General features: G+C 39.4%; 3 protein-coding genes across 5 annotated transcripts in view; 2 read left to right on the forward strand and 1 right to left on the reverse strand.

Moving 5' to 3' along the window:
- osp (outspread) overlaps window positions 1-22,373 on the forward strand; it is a 534,113-nt gene that overhangs the window by 142,279 nt on the left and 369,461 nt on the right. The gene's annotated exons all lie outside the window — the stretch shown is intronic.
- Window positions 1-22,373, reverse strand: part of LOC135701770 (CLIP domain-containing serine protease B15-like) — a 279,004-nt gene that overhangs the window by 104,133 nt on the left and 152,498 nt on the right. The gene's annotated exons all lie outside the window — the stretch shown is intronic.
- puml (pummelig) overlaps window positions 10,907-22,373 on the forward strand; it is a 418,871-nt gene continuing 407,404 nt past the window's right edge. Inside the window, exon 1 of the mRNA XM_065222695.1 lies at window positions 10,907-10,911. The gene's annotated coding sequence lies outside the window, so the exon portion shown is untranslated. The remainder of the gene's footprint in view (window positions 10,912-22,373) is intronic.

Below are 22,373 nucleotides of genomic sequence, written 5' to 3' on the forward strand. Positions count from 1 at the left end.
AAACGATTTGATTTATGTCGACATTCTCCATTTCTCAACTTGTCACTCCCAACATAGTTAACCAATTCTTGGGTAGGTTCAGTATTGACCAATCTGAGTAGATCTACTCAAATTAGGATAGTATTTAAATAGCGTGTACATCCTTGCCTTACACCAGCAACTACCCAGATAAGTCTGGACAAAGCCAAACAAAAAACAACAGCACACACACACACGCCCGTAAAATATGGTTTTGCCGTAATTTCTTTCGTTAGACCAAAACTAGCTACAAACACTGATCCCAGCCGTGCCGAACCATAATCATTAGTTTAATTGCTTTCCAAATTGCTGCGTTATTGACTTACGCTATAAAAGCTAATTTCCGCTGATAAAAAGAACTCTACCTTCAAAAGCAAACACAAGCAAAACTGAACCAAGCTGCCCTTGAATTTCCCGTGCTTTTTGCTCCAAGTGCCGGGCCGATCATTCATTAGGTGATTCCGCTAATTAATCAACTTGTTTCGCCACGTTGCGCAATTTGTATAGACGACGTTGATCACAGCAAAGCAAAAGCAAAACAAAAAATCCCAATCGATACCTTCAAACCAGCGAAGTGCAAAACTGTAGATGTCTTCCATCATTGGATAAAGAGGCAAACGCTGAGCTAGGTATGCATAATCGTTGTTTAGATTGAATAATGGCGCCTTCCTTAAAGTACCGACTATTTGTGGGTGGCCGATTCTTCATTCCGTCACGCAACGAACACGGATCAAGAGACCGGCTTCATTCTTCTCTCGATCAAGGGTAAGAACTTAGCCCTACGGTCATTTGCAACTTTAGCTCGTTACTGAATTCGATTTCAAATGCCTTCGAATGGCTGAACGCTCAGAACATTTCTTCGATGGGTTCGTAATTAAATTGTCATTAGCAGCTCTGTTCACCTACCGCCACCTTCACCGAAGAGCGGGCCTTTTGCTCATGAGTAATTTGTATGATGCTGAAATTTTGCGCCTCCAGCGAACTAAACGTGCACAAAACGGACACTTGTTCAGAAATAGCTTAGAGGTTAGGAGAAAAAAGTCTACGTGCGTAATATTAGCAGGTTGCCGTGCTCAACCTAGTGATTACAGTTTCGGCCTCAGCATCCCTCAGTGTGTCATGCCAGTCTCTGGACGGAGGGAGAAGGTGGATACAAAAAACCGGCTGCGGTAATTCATTTGCCAGCGTGTCTGCCTAAAGCCAAACACGCAATCGTACTGACTGGCAAGAATGGGTGGGATGGGGATGACACAAGTCGTTCGGCTGGAGAAAGAAGAAGCAGTAGATGTAGAAATGATAGATGTCTGATGGTTTTTTTTTTAACGTTCCATTTATCTTCTGTTAGATTGCTTTGGTGCTGTCATTTTTAACTGTTCGAATTTGTCACGTCAAGAGGTAATTGCACTGGTTTTCGTCATACAGATTTTTCCCCCCATTTGATGATCAATTCAGTTGCGGATGTGGTTGTTTGGCTGCTTCCGTTGAAAAGGAAATGATGTCATAATTTGAAATTCACAAAAAAAACCGAATGCTGCTGAAAGTCACCTTCTTGTTGGAATTTGCTGTACTAAGGCCTCATTGCGCAAGTCAATACGATGCATTTTTTTTATGAACGCTTGGATGAAAAAGTTTGTCAACTCGACTTCTGTATCGTCCCCACCGCTGTTTTTCGACTGTCCTTCAACCAATTACGCTGAATTTTTGTATGTGATTAGTGTCAAACATACACGAGTTATCTACAGCTCAATTGTAGAAGGACTGCCGAGAAATAGCGGTGGGTGGACGATACCACCCACCGCATAAATGAAGGAATTACTGTAGTTTTGCTCTTGTAAAGATGATTTTAGAGTCCTGATGAATGTGAGCGTCTTAGTAGCAAACAAAGCAAAAGAGAAGGATTAGTAATTTCTATTTAAGAACACTACCTTGGTTATCCTTGTCAGATACGCGTATTTCGTCTACAATGTGCAGATTTCTTCAGTGTCTTGTACTAATGCTCGACTGAAGAAACCTCGCAACTTAGTTATTTATGATTTTAGTGGTTTGGTTTTTTAAAGGAAGAACTCTGTTTTCTGGAAGTATCAAATTTGTGATTCATCCCCCTTCAAGTGATATCCTAATTTTGTTTTTCGCAAAAGGGAATATATATAAATGTTGTCTTTAGCCAAGCAACATTGTCCCGAATTTGTAGAAATAATACGCTTCATTCTTTACAGTTGGCTGCTTTCCTGGATATCGCTTGAATCCTCTGATTTTCTCGGACCCCGGGAAAATCATGTCCATTTAAAGCACATTAACCTCTTCCACAGCTTCCTTACAGTTGTTGTACAACGATGTTCTTCCAGTAGCCGCTCTGTTCTTCATCCTCCTGTTGCTGTTCTACGTCCTGGTTTTGTCCTTCGCCTTGTTGTTCTTTTTCTTGTTCCTTCCGCTTCGAGCAGGAATTCATCCGGTGCTCCTCCGCCTTACATAGATAGCATCGATCCTTATTGACAACATAACATATATTCCACTTCCGATTGAGCAAATCAAGCGAGGAGGGAATCTCCTTTTTCACGTCAATGCATACACATGTGTACATTATACTGATGCAAAATTTGAAATTTTCGCTCCACAGTGCTTAAACGGTTCCAAATTGGGTCCTACTTAGCCTCCCAAAATTTGAACTACTTTAGTTAGAACTGACTGGCACAAACCATTTCAAATTTATATGGGAATTACTATGGGAAAACTTATGTTTTTGCTCATATCTATCTAACAATCCACCACATCACTATGCTTTTAAAAATGATAGCATTGGTTGTAGCAAATTTTTTCAGCTACAACTTTGTTGAAAACCACTTTTCAATCAAATGTAAGGAACAAAAGTTATTATTGATTCAAGTCACTGATGTCTTATGATTATGCTCATTCCTTCCTGATTATGCTCCGGGATGTGGGGGATGGGTGCCGACTGGGATTGAACCCAGGCCTGCTGGGGTGAGAGGTAATCACGCTTACCACTACACCACCGGCACCGCTATATGATGCGTTCTGTAAGATATGATAAATTTCAATATAAAAAATCAACTATTTATGTGTGAAAAGCATATATTTTAGCATTCATAACATTATATTATTGAATTTGGTGATCAAGCACACCATCTTAAATAAAAAAAAAAAAAACTATAGAAAACGTCTTCAAGAAAAGATACAGGACGGGGATTTCTGCAAATATGAATCTACAATTTATTTCGAAGCAAGTATTTGCAATTATTATATGTCAATGTCACTTTCGAAGTGAAAAAAATTGTTCCGCCCCTAATAATAAAAACAAACGATTGAAACATGTATTGCGAATTTCAGAAAAAATCTGTATATCGATAGACTTGATTGTGTTGCATAGTTTTTATTTTTGGTGGGCACAACATACTTTTTTAAATATAAATCAAGCTTATGTATGAAATATTTATGTAATAATAAAAAAACGGATGCAATTTTACATCTCTCTTAGTGAATTTGTTCACACTTTCTGTGTACATCACCTATGTGCCTGTGTGCAGCTGATTGGATGAACTATTTATCGTCATTTTTTGTGAACATATCAGAGAGCTAGAGGACAGTTCCATTAATGTCAGAAAAATATCAGAAACTTTATAGAAAATTTGATAAATTCAGAGAAGACCTGAAAAAACAAGGAAGTTCATAGTTCTTTAGAGCGATTTTGATCTTCAGAGAAACAATTTCAGGGATGATCCTAGAACAACTGGAAAGTCCAGAATATTGAGGAAAGCTTGAAGATATTTAAGATTATGTTCCAAGAACTTCAGGGCAGTTCCATGAATTTCGATTTTTAAATCAAGATTTAAATTTTTGATCGTTGACACTAAATCTATTCGTTGACAGCTCGCTCCCATACAAAGTCCCACCAAGGGGCACTAAGATGGTGATTTTTGCTGATGTAATCGTACTTATTTCAAATAGTTCCAGTGTACCAAAATTGATGAAATTATGGATTTCGGTTCCATTTCTAATGCAGATAACGAATATGTATGTATCTCAATACCCCTAAACAACCCAATTACCCACCGAAGAACCTGGATCAGAGAAAGGTTGTTTGAAAAATTTGTCAGGTTCATATTTTACTGGCATCGTAATTTTCACCTAGGGTTGGTATAGTGATTTTATATGTAGCACAACTATTTTAGAAAGGAGCAGATCTACGGAATGACCACCAACTTAGTAGTAACGACCTCGTCCGTAATGTGGCTTGTGAGGTTAGAAAGCTTACATTGTTCTGGATAACATCAGGTAAGGAGCTTCAAAATGGGGTTTTGTTGTTATATTAGAGAATTATTGCCAGTTGCGGTTCTGATATCGATCAAGATTTCAGCGACAACGTACAATCAGAATCCATTTGGACCAGTTTGAGCCAGTTTCATGTTAAATTTACATTTTGAGGCATTATAACATATGTAACATAAGTCCTGGGAATACTTTCAGGCGTTTATTTGACAGCATGGACACACACACACAAATGTCAACCAATGCACTTGTCACGCTTAACTATACTCTTACTGAACTGTCAAACTAAAATTGTGCAGTAGTTTCCATTTAAAATGTCGTACAAGCTGGATTTACCTGCACAAGTCACCAACCTTTTTGGACGGTTCAGTACAAGTGAAATTCTAAGCATGTTCAAAGAGAAGCCAATATCAAAATCAACTGTTTATCGTGTTTTGAAGGATTGACAATGGTAAAGAACCGAGAAATAAAAAGAGCAAAATTGAGTGTCAGAACAACCAAAAAATGCTGTCAAGTGCTAAAAACAAAGTTGGTCAATCAACACACAAATAAGTGCCAAAATTTCATATTTCAAACAAGATTATGCATCGGAATTAAAAAAAAAACATCGTAATTTATCGAAAACGTCAGCGTGCACCAAAATTTACACAGCAACAACTCGAAAAAATACCAAAATGCTGCCGAGCACTTCGTCGCGAACATTTTGCGTATGGAAAGTGCATCATTTTGGAACTGAGCAAAAAATACCATTTGTACCTAAGAAGAGTCGTGCCTCAGGCTCCTCCAATCGGGTGTACTCTAACGTATGGTGTACGAAAATGGCTGGGAAGCTCAAAATGAGCAACAATTGGTTGATCGAATCATGCAAAATTTAAAAGAAATCAACATAGACACCAACCAGACCCTGATTTAACATGTTCGCCGCACACTGCAAAAAATCGAAGATGCTGGTCCATTGAGTGTACTGTAAATGCATTTTTCAACAGTTTATAAATAGAATAAAATACCCTGAAGAGGATTTTAAAATTATATTGGTTGATTTCAAATGACATGCTTTTGATTTTTTCCCAGGACTTATGATACATATGTTAAGGTCTGTATGTATGTATTTGCAATCCAACTTCTATTGTCTGGCAGTGACATAAAATCTCCCTGCAGTCATGACTGCAAGAAGCTTGAATTCAAGAACTAGAAGGTAACACCTCTATCGTAGATCCAAATAGCCCATTACAAGGACGCAGGTATTCCGGTAAGCCCTACTACAATACAATAGCGATGCCAATATATCGCTGAAATATTTCATCAAGCAGTATTGCAGTACTTGATTGGCGCGTATTAAATGAGCTACTGTTAATTGTATTGAATTTTTATATAAGAGCTACAGAAACGAAAGCCATTTACTTAGCTGTTATCCGGAAGACTACACTATTCATCAATGCCAATTATTAAAACAACGAAATCGAGTGGAACTCCATTTGGTCATCGTCATACAATCCACACAAAAATCCACTTCACAATTGTTACAATTTAATTCACATTATTAGTTATTTAAAATTTCAATTTGACTTTTCACGAGAAAATCACGCAGTCTTATTAACGTCCCAAAAATTGCGTGAACTTTAATTCCGAGAAAATTTATTTTTTTAAAACAAAACATTATTTATTTTAATGAGAACTTAAGGAAAGTCCAGTCCAACATTGGAAAAGTTTTAAACTATTTTAGGGTTGGTTGCGATAGTTTCAGGACAGTTCCATAGATTTCAGAAAAAGTCAGAGAACTTCAGTGAAGATCAGAACAGTTCCACTAAGTTCAATAAGATTGCAGGAACTTTACAGATGTTGCTAAAACTTCAGATCAATTTACAGATCTTAAGGGAAGTAACGAGGAACCTCACAGTAGTTCTGGAAACTTTAAGGCAATTTCATGAATATCAGGGAAATTGTGGGAATTTCATCTAAATTTGGAGAACTTAAGGACAATTCCATTACATCCAGGAAAATAGCGAGAACATTTTAAAAGATCCAAAAACTAAATATAGTCCAACGAACAAACGTTAAGTTTAGAGAAAAAATATGGAAACTTCTAAGAGGTCCGTGAAATTCTCTGAAGTATACAAAACGTCTTGATCTTTAGAGCAGATTAATATATCTTTAGGGCAGATTAATACATTTCAGGGCACTTCCAGGAACACCATCAAAAACGTTAGTTTAGGTTTTCTTTATTAGGTAGGCTTTCAGCCTGGGGTTGGTTCGCCTCAGGGGCCAATCAACAACGTAGCTAGAACTGTGGGATTGATCAGAAAACTTCAGAGTGGTCCACAATCATTATAGGAACTTTGAAAAAGTTCCGAGAAATGAAAGGCAATACCGAGGATTACAGGGAAGTTTCATGAGCAGACTGTGAAAGTTTCGAGAACATCTGTTAAATTTCAGCCACTGCAGAGAAGCTTCGAGAATTTCAAGACGGTTCCATTAACTTCAGGAAAATTGCGGGAACTTTTAAGGAGTTCTAAGATCTTTAGGGATGTCCAGAGAAGTTCGGAGAAGACAAGGAAACAGAGAATTGCAGAGAACTTGAAGAAAATCGATGAAAATTCAAAAAGGCCAGACTTTCAGGAAAATTAAATAATCTATATAGGATGATTTGGAGTAACTGTCACCGATTTCACAAGTATGTATTGATAAAATTAATATATGTTCAAGTATTTTTGTTTTAAAGTGAGTACAAATGTCCACAGAGTAGAATTAGAAATTTCATTCGTTTTCGATTTAAAGCGTGACGAGACAATGGAAGATGTTATAAATTCGTGTTATCTTTTAGAAGCTGAAATCGTTTCGAGTGAATAAAACATTTATTTTTCGCAACCTTAGAGAGGTTCAAAAGAACAATACTTGAAAAATTCGTTCAATATCAGGGATTAAACGCATCGTCAGGAATTCAGAACAGCTGGGACTAAAACGAGTGTGCCAGCTGTGAATCATTTTCGTGACAAATGTGGGTGGTAATTAAGGTAAAGGAAGAGCTATTTGAATTTAGGTATGGGTTATCCCAGCTCAAGTGTATACAAAGTTGTGGTCATTGTCACTTTGCCAAACTGCTTGTTTTGATATTCTAAGGAAAATTTTTTTTTTTTGATTTTGTTCTAAAGTGCTTGGTTCTCTCTGGGCTACAACCCTGGTTTTTCTTGAGATTTTTAGATATAATAGAGGTAATAAGGTAGAGATTACTCTGCAAACAAATAAGTTCTATGTGTTTTCGACTCACCATTTTGAAGGGTTTTAATGTGAAATCAAATAGATTAACCAAACTTTGATTTGTAAATATAAATAATAAAACGGGGTATCTTTGATAATGCGGGTAACTTTGAAAGTATAATATAAAGAATAAATTTACTCGTTGTGCTTTTTCCAAATACGAAACATTGGTTCCATATTGTAGCTTAGGGTATTTCCGTTGATATCGTAAATAGTTTTTATATAGTGCGTGTTACATATTTTACAAAAATATTAAAAAACCATTTTCGTGTTTTTCGCCCTTTTGAAAAAGCGCTCAAGCCATCACTTATGAATTGTATTTCCGCTACTCTGCAACCAAACAAATTTAATATGTTCATGACCCACCATTTTGAAGGAGTTTTCATGAAGTATTAGTATAGTATTATTTTTTGTTTTTTTGTTTATAACTACAGTAAACAGACCGATTGTTGGAAGTAATCTAATAAAAAAACAGGCCATTTTTTATATAGCTTTGATTTTGTTATTTTTTAAGATTTTGTTCTGATATTTCCTCCACATATTGGAAAACCTATCTACAAGATGTTTAGAAAAGAATGTAGTTTAAAAATACAGCATGATATATGATAAGATGAGTGAGTATAGACAATTTTGAGCATTACAGCCTGAAAATCACTATAGCTTTATATATGTTTAGTATAATTGTATTCTTATCCGGCATTCTTCACGATAATTGTAGAAAATGTAATTTAAGGTAACTTTGCAATTTATCGGCATTCAAAATTAGATGTTTTATACCATCAAATTTGTTGCTATTTTATTCAATGTGAGTGGCCTTGTATGATAATTTGAATACCCCTTCCAACAATCAGACTTTTGCTTGTAGTTAATAAATAAAAAATATATTTGATAAATCAATCAAGTTCTATAATAAAATCCCTGCAAAATGATCGACGCAAAAAAAAAAAAAAAAAAAAAGTTCTATGGCGAATGGTAATTAGTTATATTACGAAACATGAATTCACAACTGTCATAGCTTCCATAGCTTGTAATTCGCCTTGACACCAGTCCCAAAGTGACGTTTCTTCACACACATTTTGACAGTTTCTCATAGGGTTTTGCGTTGGAGTGAGAGAATAAGAAAAAGTCCACCATGTTTCACACATAGACTGACAGTTACATATAAGATTTCTCCATAGAAGTAAAGAGTTACAGAGCTCTTGTCAACGCCAATATTAGGCTTTCATAGCTTATATTAGGTAATCTTGTTATACACCTCTATTATTTTCATATGTTCGCATCATGAACGCATATGTGGATCACACTCTTATTAATTTTCCCAAGATTGAACATCGATGGCACCCAATCTTGTTGCGATACGGGCGCATGTTCATCGTAAGCCATATTGCATCTAATATTAATGTACAATAAGTGCAATAGCCTTCTTCGCTCTCAATATGGTGGAGCCAGTTAATCAATCTGATTAGGGTTGTTTACTCCCAGCAGTCTCGTGACGAGCGCAACTATATTTTCTTACATGGAATTATTATTGCAATAATGACCTCTAATGCAGAACCCGAACCTGCAACCGAGATGAGATTGAATTACCTTTGTAATTCGTTCACTTGAGATCATTACTTTCAGCGATCGCCGTAAGTAAGTAAATATGCTACTTATCATGCATGCCAACCCATCAGCAAGCGCTCTGAAAAGCTACTGATTCCCTCCTTAACCTCAATCTGGAAAGGAATTTCTTTCGATTCAATCCTGCACTCTCAACAGCAGCCCTCATTGAAACTCGACAGATACCTGCAGCAGTATTGTTGTTAATGTTTCGATTTCAACTTTCCAAGTTGCCTCTACCTACCTATATCGTAGCAGTGGCTAATTTCATGGATTTCATCCAACTGGTAGATGGCCCCGGGTTGGATTGAAGTGAAGGAGCGGTTGTCCATTCAATTCAAGTGGTGACAATTGCTCTCACTTTCCAAGCTGCTGAAGATAAACCGAACGAGAGGCGACAAAGCCTTGGCAAGACAAAAATACAAAAGCCCCAACAACGATGACAGATAATCAATCATAGCAGATTGATCTACGACTTCCTTTTCGCGGTCATGTCAACACCACCACGCGACTGGGAAGCGAACGAAGGGCGCCTGTCAGTAAAGAAGCAGAAGTATATAGAAAGGGGAGCCACATTTGATACGGTCGCGGCGGCATAGATCGGGTGGGTACAATGGCCTCTAGCTTGATAGTTTTCACCGGTTGCGCTTCTCGCTGCTGATGTAGGTAGGGTAGGTATATCCGTCGATGCAGGTCAGTACAATTCTATTCAAACATTCCAAACATTGCGCAGAGGTAAGTGCCTGGCTCAATGATGGAAATAATTGAGTTTTAATTAGGCGCTTGATCGCACGATCACACGTGTTTGGACTGTGGTATTTTCGCAACAGCTAAAACTAAATAAGGTCACGTGATTGGTGGAAATCATTGTTTTGGACTCTCGCAAGCAGAATAAGAAAAAAAAGCGGACACATATGTACAACACCAATGAGATTGAAGTACGTTCCGAAATTAATTAAATCTTTTTCGTCTTCCATTTAAAAAAGGACGTTTCATAATACCGTAACTTCGCGCATATGTCAATGGCCGTATCATAATAGTCATAATTCACATTATTGTAGAGACTACTTGGATGCTGGGACAGGACTTGACAATCGAGCTTCTCACTTTTATTAATGGTTTTGATGAATGCCCTACAAAAATTTGTGCGTGCACAGTTAAAAAAGTAGTATAACATTCTGTTACTATTGGAGCGTCATATATCATAAAAGTTTACATTATGTATCATGTAATGATGACATTTCATGAAATATTACAAAAATTGAAAGCAACCGTTCACCTTTGTTGGCAACATTTCTTGAAAGTTGCTAGTTTACGTGAAAAGGATATTTACATGCATGAATGTTTGCATGCATGGATGTTTACATCTTTAATGGTGAACACAGAATTTTTTTTTCTGTGTGGTATTTGACGGAGTTGACCATTGATGACCGGATTGCAGAATGTTTTTGTACATTTAAATTTGGATTTGATTTGGAGTTTCTACCGCAGCTTTTTTCATCACAATAAAAACGACCATAAGCTAACAACAATATACATCGCATAAAAAACGCAGGCCACTAAATTGTTCAACATTCCTTTCGCAAATGTAAACAATTTACAACGCATTTGACGTCCACATTGATCCCGGCATCACTGCCAGTCCGATTGCTGTGAACCATCTGTGCTTTTTGCTCCACGATTGCTACTGTCAAATCGACCAATCAGCACCTGGCTTGTATATGACAGCAAAATGCCTCGAAATCGCTTCCCGATTGTCAAGTCCCGTCCCAGCTCTTATGTATAACAGTTAAACAAGCTTAGTTGAACATGTCATAAACCGCAGAATCCCTTACCTGCCCAAAAGTACCGTTGAAATCAGTAAAAAAATATTGTTGTTTTCCGTAATTTATTTGCTTTCATACTTGTAAGCTCCGGATTAAATTAGTTATCTTCGATGGACTATGACAAAAGATGCCAAGTATCTGGCCCCATCTGCTGCTATAATCAAAGTGTATGGGAAAATGAGGAAAAAGTTTGAAACCCGAAAGCAAAATTTTTAGATTTTGCGTCAGTATAGTTTCGTCGTCAATATTTGTATCAATATGATTGTCAATACTTTGACTCAGTATTGACAATATTTTTGTCCATGCTATAAATCTAATCTCAAAATTTCTCTTCTCTCTCGTTTCAGGTAATTGTCTTACAGAAAAACCTTCAACGAACGATTATATACAAACATGTTGTGAGTTTAAAAACACACTGCTAGAGATCCCTCATCAAGTAAAAATAACAGTCTTGTCCAGTGAAAATATCAAAAAATCTAATCGTTCCAATGACCATGATCACGTTTTATGTTTGAAGTCAAAATCAACAAGCAAATAACTGCGGGTGATATTATTGTCAATCGGTTTACTACGCGCACACGTCACAGCATTTTTCCATAACTATCTTGAAACAATACACACGGAATCCAGTGTTCAAGTTGCCAACATAGGTTAGTCCTTCTGCTGTATTGTCAAAGATAGAAGCAAAAGTTATTCAAATGGGTCAAGTCTTGAAAACTAAGCTGTCACGCAGCTCCAGTTTGATACGAAATAAAAAAAATGTATATGATGGTCAATACTACAATACGTATGCTCATGAGCTGATTGCAAATATCACCAATGCCTAAAATCATGGTTGATTTCCGTAGACAAATCAACAAACAAGCAACTGCGGATGATATGACAAGCTGAGATACCGTAGCCATGAATATCAAGCTGACAAAACTCACCAGCTGCAGTTCTAACCAAGTTTCATGATTATGATATTGATAATGTTTGCTATAAACCCGAAAGCGACCCAAAACTTCCAGCTATATTGATAGAGATAGCAAACTATACTTTCTGATTCTATGAAACCGATGTGCAACGGAATCAATGAGATGTATACAGGTTTGGCACAAGAGGGTATTTGAAGGTATAAGTAGCAAAACAGAGGTAAACAATCGGTGATGACGAAAAACTCCTAACAAATTGACATGAAAAAAGTGGAGTTTGACATCACGGAAGGCGTACTTCACAAACACTATAACATATTTTGCACTACACGAATACCATTTTACGATCATTTCCTCACCTGTATATATCTCATTGCAACGAAATCAACCTAGTCTATACAAGGTGTGAAATTGAAGGGTTGAATGTATTTGTGCACTCGGCTTTCATTTCACTTCGTTATAATATTCTTGACAACTCTATACAGCATGCAAAAATGAGTGCGATCCACCCAGTCACTGAGTAGCCTCAAAATAGCGTGTACTTTCGTTCTCAATCTCCCTTCTAGTGACGTCGTAACGTTTGTTTTGATCAGCATTTGCATAGGAAATTTAATATGGATTATATAATGTATAATAAATTCATGAATTTTCTTCAACTTAATGTTGAGATAATTTATTAATTATTTAATTATCACGCTTTTAACCATGAAAATGCAGCCTACTGGTGAGTTTTTGCCCGTTTTCAAGTAAGGACTTATAAAAAAAAGCCAACCGATATTTTCCGCCGAGAATACAATCCAGCGCAATCATGATGCTAACATAGCTAGTTTTGTTTTACTTCATATTTCGCAAAGTTGCTTTCAAGTGTCGTCATGTGTCGTCATGTCGTCTCCTTCGTCTCCTGAAATGTTTACATTGTTGCCTCTACCACCACATACGAGAGGGCTAGATCTCCGCACCTTGTATAGACCAGGTTGCAACGGAATCATTTTTGTTTCACCAGACCTACCGATTTATTGGTAGTCCTACCTATTTTCGTGATGCCTACCGATTCACAGACGAAAGGTTTAAAACTACCGATTTTTTACTTTACCTACCGAGAATCACAGGTTTTAGAAATTTTGAAAAATGTTCAATACCTGTGTTTTGTTTTCCGTGTAGTCAGAATTATTGATTTCATCAGTTCACCATTATACCCCGTTCACATTACATCGTATATCACGTAATATACGCTGTCTTGCAATGAGCATTCATACATCTAGTTTTCACTGGAAATCCTATGTATGAGTGCTCATTGCAAGACAGCCTATATTACGTGATATAGGCTGTAATGTGAACGGGATATTAGATGTTATTTTGATAATTGGTAGTCAGAATCATTGATTCATCATTCAAGCAGAAGAACTGAAGGACAATGTATTGTTCTGGAGCAGAGTACCCCCCCCCCCCCCTCCGCTCACAAAGGTTTCAAGTATCGGGAAAGCCTTCTTAAGACGACCTACCGATAACTACCGATAAAAGTTTTGAGAAGCTACCGATAATGAAAAAATAATCTGGCCACTCTGGTTTCAAGTCAACTCTCAGCTTCAGTGTTATGTGTTGTGAACAGTCTCGAAATATCAAAGAAGCTTATAAAATCAATATCAAGCATGATATTTTATTCCAATATCACAATATCATTTTGCTAATGATTATGCCATCACTGGTCTTGTAAAATCAGGTTCTGAAATATTTACATTTAAAGAAAAAAAATCAACGCAACTGACAATCGCAGCATGCTATTATAACGGATAATCTGACGCCAAATGCTAATTTTTCTCTGAATTGGGAATAGCTTCACCATAACACTACGACCGACGGTGCACAGGCTACTAATTTCTAATGCACATGCTAGTTGTACCTCAGCAGGCCGATTTCGTATGCACCCCATGAACTTCCTCGTAACCTATAAACCTGATCAAGTGTGACCAAAGATCATTTTCAAGTACTGCTACCGTAGCAGCCTTATAGCGGTTTCATGCCTAGATTAAAAACCAGAGGAAATAGACATTTTTTCCCTCCTACCTTTCACTCACCGAAGCATTGCGTTGTAGACGATTGGTTGGCAACCCAATTGACCGATGACTTCAACGACTCCCCATCAGCGATGTTCTGGTGCTATACACGATGTGATCACTTTATTGCTGCGGCCCCTCTGCTGTCCCCAGTCGAAATAAATTGCGATCCCGGGGTGGAGTGAAATCACCAAGTGCCGCAGCAAGCAATCTCTCGGTCGGACATGCCTCTGGTTGGTTGGAAATGCATGATGATCGCGACGTCATAAAATGGGTTAAAATGAACACGATCGGGCCTATGCTGTTGCTGCTGAGCTGCTCCCTTCTTTGAGTTTCCAATGGGTTCGCCCATCAGTGAACCTGACGACTACGACAACGACAAGCGAGGAAAGACAAAAGTGTGTCACTAGTGATGTGGATTAAATTAGCGGAGCGTACATAATTACTTAAATTATGATCGGACGTCGTCGTATGACCATCGTCCGGGAACAAAGGGGGAAATCAAACAAGGCCCGTAAAGTACATGGAGATATTCATGCCAAATTTGTTGATTCGTAAAACGATGTCCACAGGCTAAGATTGTAATATTAAGCAGATTTTGGCCACGTAAACATAATACTTATGGCTGGATGTACGATGATGTGCTGATTTACTGCAAACGCTTTTTTTTAATTTATTTGCAACGTTTTCATGTAAATTTATGCATTATTTAAAACATATGTTGTTGAAACTTCAATATTACATGCAAGCATTACAACCAATTAATTCATAATCATTCCTTATTTTTGTATAGGTTTTGTACATAGCAACTATTTAAATTTGGTTAGCATACTAGAAAAAACTACTTTTTATACAGATCATATAAGATTCTGTTCATTATAGGTGGGGAAGGGGTAAAAGTGCCTTTCCCCTAAGTTGGCATCGAAACGTTTTTACCAGCAATAGTTGGAGTTTACTGGGTGTCTGATCACTAATAGAATATATTTTTCGGTGTAACAACGGTCACTGGTTTTGACCTGTTCAGCGTGCGAAAGAATTTAGAAAAGCTTCGTTTATTTGCATTATTAGACAAACCCCAATTAATCATGACTGTAGCTAGCTTGCAATACTCGTGTCACTTTTCAAATAGACCAATCTACATTGATCGACTCTCTCTTTCGTAAATAATTAGGCTACAAAAACGTTTCCTGTCGTCTTTGTCGTATTAGATCAGTCCAGTGGCAGGCGCGTAGGCAACATGTTATACCATGACAGCGGGCTCAGCACAGCAAAATGAATGTTTTGAGCCCGGGACATCCTGCCTACTGTCAAACGCTGCTGTTGGTATAGGCCTTGTCACTGGCCTGTATTAGATGCTAGATTGTTGCTTCTTCCATCGAACTGTGTGTCGAAAATATTCGGAAATATCCGTGGCGATGCAAAGAGAAAGTCGATGAAGAGAATCGACCAATGTATATAGGACCTATTGAAAAGTGTCGCGAGAACTGCTCATTACAGCTAAAATGTTATTATTCTGAATTATGAAACTATGAGATATTATAAAGATATTTGTGTATTTATAAGATGCACTTACTCATCGCGATTGCTCATTACAGCTAAAATCGCTAATTGTGACCAACTGAAAGCAAAATTGACAGGTTGTATGTGTCATACACAAACTTTACCTCCCCTTCTTGCATCTTACATATCACAATTATTATTATAGTATCTCATAGTTTCATAATATAGCCGGCGCCGGTGGTGTAGTGGTAAGCGTGACTGCTTTCTAACACCCCGATGGGTCTGGGTTCAATCCCAGCCGAGGTCGGTGGGATTTTTCTGAGGCATAAAAATCTCTGGTCACGTCTTCCTTCGGAAGGGAAGTAAAGCCGTTGGTCCCGGCCCATATGTGTTGAATGGGTGCGATATCCTACGAAGCTGCCTTCCTGCACATTCGATTGCCGTCAATGGATGGCAATCGATGTCCATCGGTGATTGGCACTAGATTGCGGAACAGAGGCCGACGTTAAATAAAAGGAAAGCAAAAAAGAAAAGTTTCATAATATCAAAAAGTAGCATTTTAGATGTAATAACCATTTGCATGCTTCGTGAATTAAGGCGACACACGAAATGAGATGCAAAGCGTAGAGAAAAGCAAACCTATGGAACCCATGGATTGGAGCAGCTAATTAATATGGTGAGACCATTCCAAACACCTTTCACAAATAAAAAAAAATAAATAAACTAAATACGTGCCAGGTTCAAAAGTACATTTTTAAACTGGAAGTGTGTGTGTAATACTAATGTCGTATTGATAGAGGTAATACATACATGCGGGGCTTATTGTAATTGGAAGTAACCTCGGAATGGGCGTGACTCTCCAGACATTCTGAAATGGGTTGCTGGATCTGCAATAGAGCTATCACCTTCTAACTCCCGGACTAAAGCTGTCTACAATGACCATAAATGCGACATTGTAGGGAGAGTTATTCCATAATACCACTGCCAGCCAGTGGGGGTTAGATGGAATACACACACACACGCACACACACACACACACACACACACACACACACACACACACACACACACACACACACACACACACACACACAACGGAAGCAGACAGAGAGGAACGAAGAGAAGTGTTTCGAGCGGCCAGGGCCGCTTTTAAACGAGTGATTAAGCAGAGCAAGTCGAACTGTTTTAAGGAGCTGTGTCGAGACGCTGATGCCAACCCCTGGGGCGACGCATACCGAGTCGTGATGGCGAAGATCAGAGGTCCAACGATGCCCGCTGAAATGTGCCCAGAGAAGCTGAAAGTCATCGTGGAAGGACTTTTCCCGAAGCACGACCCAACAACCTGGCCACCTACACCGTACGGAGAAGGAGAGGGAGATAACGTCGAAATCACCAACGAGGAGCTCGTAGTAGTGGCGAAAGGATTGAAGGTGAAGAAAGCTCCCGGTCCGGATGGAATCCCCAACGTAGCGTTGAAAGCGGCGATCCAGTCATCCCCGGACATGTTCAGGATGGTGCTGCAGAAATGCCTGAACGAGGGTCACTTCCCTGACAGGTGGAAGATACAGAAGCTAGTGTTGCTGCCGAAACCAGGAAAACCGCCGGGGGATCCAGCATCATACAGGCCTATATGCCTGCTGGATACACTCGGAAAACTCTTGGAGAGGATCATCCTAAACAGGCTGACGAAATACACGGAGAGTGAGCACGGATTGTCGGAGAGGCAGTTCGGATTCCGGAAAGGGAGATCGACGGTGGATGCAATTCGGACAGTGGTCGAGAGAGCTGAAAAGGCGTCCAAACAGAAGCGGAGAGGAGATCGATATTGCGCCGTGATAACGATCGACGTCAAGAATGCGTTCAACAGCGCCAGCTGGGAGGCCATCACCGAAGCACTGCATAGAATGAGGGTCCCTGACTACCTGTGCAGGATCCTGAGGAGTTATTTCCAGAACCGGGTTCTGGTCTACGAGACAGACATGGGACAGAGATCGATTAGGATCACAGCGGGAGTTCCACAAGGCTCCATCCTTGGTCCAACGCTCTGGAACGGGATGTACAACGGCGTGCTAACGCTGAAACTGCCCAAAGGAATTGAGATCGTTGGCTTTGCGGACGACGTCGTCTTGACGGTAACAGGCGAGACGCTGGAAGAGGTGGAAGTGTTGTCAACCGAGGCAATCGACATGATTGGTAACTGGATGAAAGGAGCGAAGCTGCAAATAGCCCACCACAAAACGGAAGTGTTATTGGTCAGTAACTGTAAAGCGGTACAGCGGGCAGAAATCACCGTCGGGGAGCACACCATAGCCTCGAAGCGTGTGTTAAAATACCTGGGAGTGATGATCGATGACCGGCTAAACTTCAACAGCCACGTCGAATATGCCTGTGAGAAGGCTTCGAAGGCCATCAACGCGATAGCTAGAATCATGCCGAACAACGCTGGTCCCAGCAGTAGCAAGAGGCGTCTTCTGGCCAGCGTGTCATCATCGATACTGAGATATGGAGGTCCAGCCTGGGTTGCAGCGCTGGAAACGAAGCAGAACCAAAGGAAACTGAGCAGTACGTTCCGGCTCATGGCCATGCGAGTCGTGAGTGCGTACAGAACCATCTCGTCGGAAGCAGTATGCGTTATCGCCGGTATGATCCCTATCGGCATCACCCTGGCGGAGGACAGCGAGTGCTACAGGCAGAGGGAAGCCGGAAGAGTACGGAAAGTTGTGAGAGTGGAGTCATTGGCTAAGTGGCAACAGGAGTGGAACACGACGGAGAACGGTAGATGGACACATAGACTAATACCGATTCTTTCGACCTGGGTGAACAGAAAACACGGAGAAGTCAATTTCCACCTAACGCAGTTCCTGTCTGGCCACGGCTGCTTCAGGAAATACCTGCATCGGTTCGGACACGCAGCGTCACCCCTCTGTCCGGAGTGTGGCAACGTCGATGAAACGCCGGAGCATGTGGTCTTTGACTGTCCAAGGTTCGAGGCAGTGCGAACGGAGATGCCCGTCCTTAACGTGGAGAATGTCGTTGATGAAATGTGTCGAGAGGAGGACTCTTGGAATGCCGTCAGCAGGGCAGTCACACAGATTATATCAGAGCTGCAGCGTAAATGGAGAGAAGAGCAGCGATCTAGCAACGCCAGCTAGCGCTGAGAGTACGACAAGTGCATGAGCACAGCCACCCCCCGAAGTAGTCGCTTCACAGTGGTCCCGGGGGGATCCAGGCAGAGGAGAGAGTAAGGAATGGGTTTTAGTGGAGCTGCACTAGGCAACTAGTGGATACCACACCGTGCCACCTTCACTACAGGCCAGGCTTCTTGAAGCTTTCCTAAACCTTACTATAAAAAAAAAAAAAAAAAAAAAAAAAAAAAAAAAAAAAAAAAAAAAAACACACACACACACACACACACACACACACACACACACACACACACAATAACCATTTGCATGCTTGGACAGCAGTTGATTTCTTTTCTTCATGTATCATGTTTCCGCATTTCAAGCTTATTGCATATCGCATATTAGCTTATTGCGTGCTCTCAACTTAGTGTTCTAGATGTACTTCCATAGTTATTAATTGCGCTTCCGATGCCTGTACCATTTTTGCATTAGTATAATTGTGTGACAAGTCCAATCATACTCTATGCCCAGGGAAGTCGAGAAATTTTCCAACCCGAAAAATTCCTAGACCGGACCGGGAATCGAACCCAGCCACCTCCAGCATGGTCTTGCTGGACGGTAGCTGCGCCTTTACCGACTGAGCTAAGGGAGGCCCGATTACCTTGGATTTGTGTTGTTTGATAGTGTTGAAAAGCAAAATCTAGTGGGAAAGAATACAGGTATACCTCGATATAACGTTACTCGAACTTTTTGCTTCTCTCATTGATATCCCGCAATCGACTATTCATTTGCACGCAAAGTAACTGCACTGTGTTACAGATAAGACAATCATGGTTCTTTTGGTAATGTTGAATTAAGTGAGGAAAGTGAAAACTGCCAGTGAGGGATCGTCCATTAATTATGTCACACTTTTAGGGGTAGGGGGGTTTTGGAAAATGTGAGGAGCCATACAAAAAAATTATGGTCCATTCAAAAAATGTGACAAAGAGGGAGGAGCCCCCGGTGGAGGAGGAGCTCACGGTGTCACTACACGGTGATAAGGAAGTAATACTCATAATAAGAGCCGTGATTGCCGTGCAAATCAAATGGGAATCGCTTCACCGTGATGACAAGTGACAAGTTTTCACCGTAAAGTGACATCCGTAGTAAGCCCCAATGTAACAAAAACATGGTTGACAAAAAAATAGATATATCTTGATGTCACCTTTTGGACCCTTATCCATGATGGTATTAAGTTGACTATAAAATATATCCTTTGTCTAGGGGCAAGACAGCTTTCAATCATGAGTAATTTTTTAGCAAATCTTGAGTTACTCTGAGCCACTCGCGTTGCTCAGAAATGAATATCGTTGTGAAAATGAAAATTTGTATCGCAGCAACTCAATTGAACAGATTTCTCTCCGTATTTACATATTCGTGGTTCTGCTCAAGCAAAAATAAACAACAGAATAGTTATTGATGATCTAGGAAGAAGCATACGGGTTTTGATGAGGCTACAACTTATCGACGATATAAGTTATAACACAATCCTTATCGTGACTACCGAATGTAATAATCATTTCTCTAAATCCATATTATAGTTCATGAAGTTCGTTTGATCGATGTTGGAACATAGACAAACGTTTTCAGCTTACATCACATACATCAGCTTACATTACATAAATGAAATAAATTGTTTTACCAAGAGGCTAGAACGGGGGTGGGCCGTTACCTTTCAGCTTCACGGCTATATGCATGGAACAACCACAACGTCCATTGGCACTTCAATCAGACAATTCAATCGGAAATGTTTGTTTCGCATCAACTAACTGAGTACTCGCGACGGTTAAATAATACATAGCCCTTTATTAATCACACCAATAAAAGGTTTGTTAAGCTTATCACTAATATGTATTTGACTTAAACTAGAACAGCGTAACGAATTAAAATGCCGTCGTGGGTCTCCTGCCCGTGCAATACAGTGACCTGGTTGAGGTGGACCGATCATTGAACCCGCACGACCGTTTTAGATAGTTCAGTCCTCCGTCGATGCGATGATTTTCTTCGGATAGTGATCATTTCTTAATGGCTGACGTTAGTGTGTTTGTAAATTAAAATTGAGGCTACTTAGTTATTTTTGAGTAAATACGAGTAACTCACAGTTACTCAATGTAAATATATTAGCTCAGAGTATAGCTGACTTGCCCCTAGTCATTTGTCCTGAAGCTCAGCAATATCTTTTGTTTTTATTTATTAATTTATTTAATAAGGCGCAACCGAATTAACTTTACAGAGCCGAGGATTCTTGTTCACTATACAATACATCTCAAAACTATACTCAAAAGGCAAAACAAAATAAACATTTTATCTTCCGCTATCGAATAAACCTCCTCCACCATAACGAAAGCCGCTTTCAGTGGTTTCATTGTACCGTATGCGTGATAATTTTTGCACCATCGTACAAATAAGGTTCCCGTTTCACCTGTAGCTCATACCGTAGTAGGCTGTGTATAAAAGATAATGATTTACTTAGTTTGACAGTTGCACCATGACGAAGTGGCAACGTATTCGTGAATTGTCCCACGCGCAAATGTCGCAAAAAGACATTTCAATCGCCGTGGGAGTGTCCCGGTGGGCCGTCAAAAGGGTTTAGACCGAGAAAAGAAAGGACAACTATCCGTGAAGGTGGCCACAGGTCGTCCGAGGACAGCTCGGGTTCCGCTAGGGTTACCATATGGTATCCTAAAGGAGGACATGTCCTCCTTTTTCAATAATTTTTCTACATCCTCCTTTTTCCCGAACATGTCCTCCTTTTTAATCCTTGCATTTTTTCCAGTAACATATTCATAAAATTGTTTTTAAAGAGCGTTGTTTGCAGAGATGACTAGGATTATAATACAGCTGTCAACCCCCCTACATTTAGGGTGCGATCCATTTGGTGAATTTTCACTAAAATTTGACAGATGGAAAATGTTCAAATAAACTTGCTTATTTCAGACAGACCAGGAATCAAATTTGATAAATAATTTCTCGAAAATCGGACGATCAACAACAGAGGATTCTTCAAACATTATAATTTACTTTCGAAGTATCAGTGAAAATTCATCAAATGTAACACAGAATCGAGCTGCGTTCCATTTTCTGAATGTTTACTTAAATTTGACATTTTGAAAATAAATTACAATGTTCGGAAATCACTCTGTTGTTGATCGTGTGATTTTCGAGAAGGTGTTTGTCAAAATTAATTCCTGCTCTGCCAGAAATAAATCTGGTACAATAGCAAGTTTATTTGAAAATTTCCTATCTGTCAAATTTAAGTTAAAATTCACCAAATGGAACACAACTACAAAGATTGAATCCACCATGTGTTCGATTTTGACGTTCTGGTTCTATGGGATTTTTGGTATTCCTAGCATAACTATTCAAATCGACGTATCTGATTTAGCAAACAATTACTTCAATCGACGATTTGTGGCATCTGCAAGCTCACTCATTGAAACTAACCACACCAGCTAGTAGGGGAAAGATTCCCCTACCTGATGGTGATGTTTGTTTGCGTGAGTGAGTTAGCAGTTAAGACAAATCGTCCATTAAAGAGATTGCCTACAAAAGCAGATACGTCGCTTGATTTGTTTATCCCTCTGCTATACTGACTTGGAAGAGGCGCACGAAGCGTGAAATCGAATGTAGGGAATAATATCAATAATAGGAATTCTTTTGTATAGAACGCTAAGCACGCATTTTCGCTCCCACTATGGCAGCGGCCTTAGAGTCCTATGCTGGATCAATGGTAAAATTAACAGGTTGCTTAGATGT

Source organism: Ochlerotatus camptorhynchus, unplaced genomic scaffold, assembly GCF_037179485.1.
Source record: "Ochlerotatus camptorhynchus isolate MF236.1 unplaced genomic scaffold, CSIRO-AGI_Acam_v1.1 ptg000176l, whole genome shotgun sequence".
NCBI lineage: Eukaryota > Metazoa > Arthropoda > Insecta > Diptera > Culicidae > Ochlerotatus > Ochlerotatus camptorhynchus.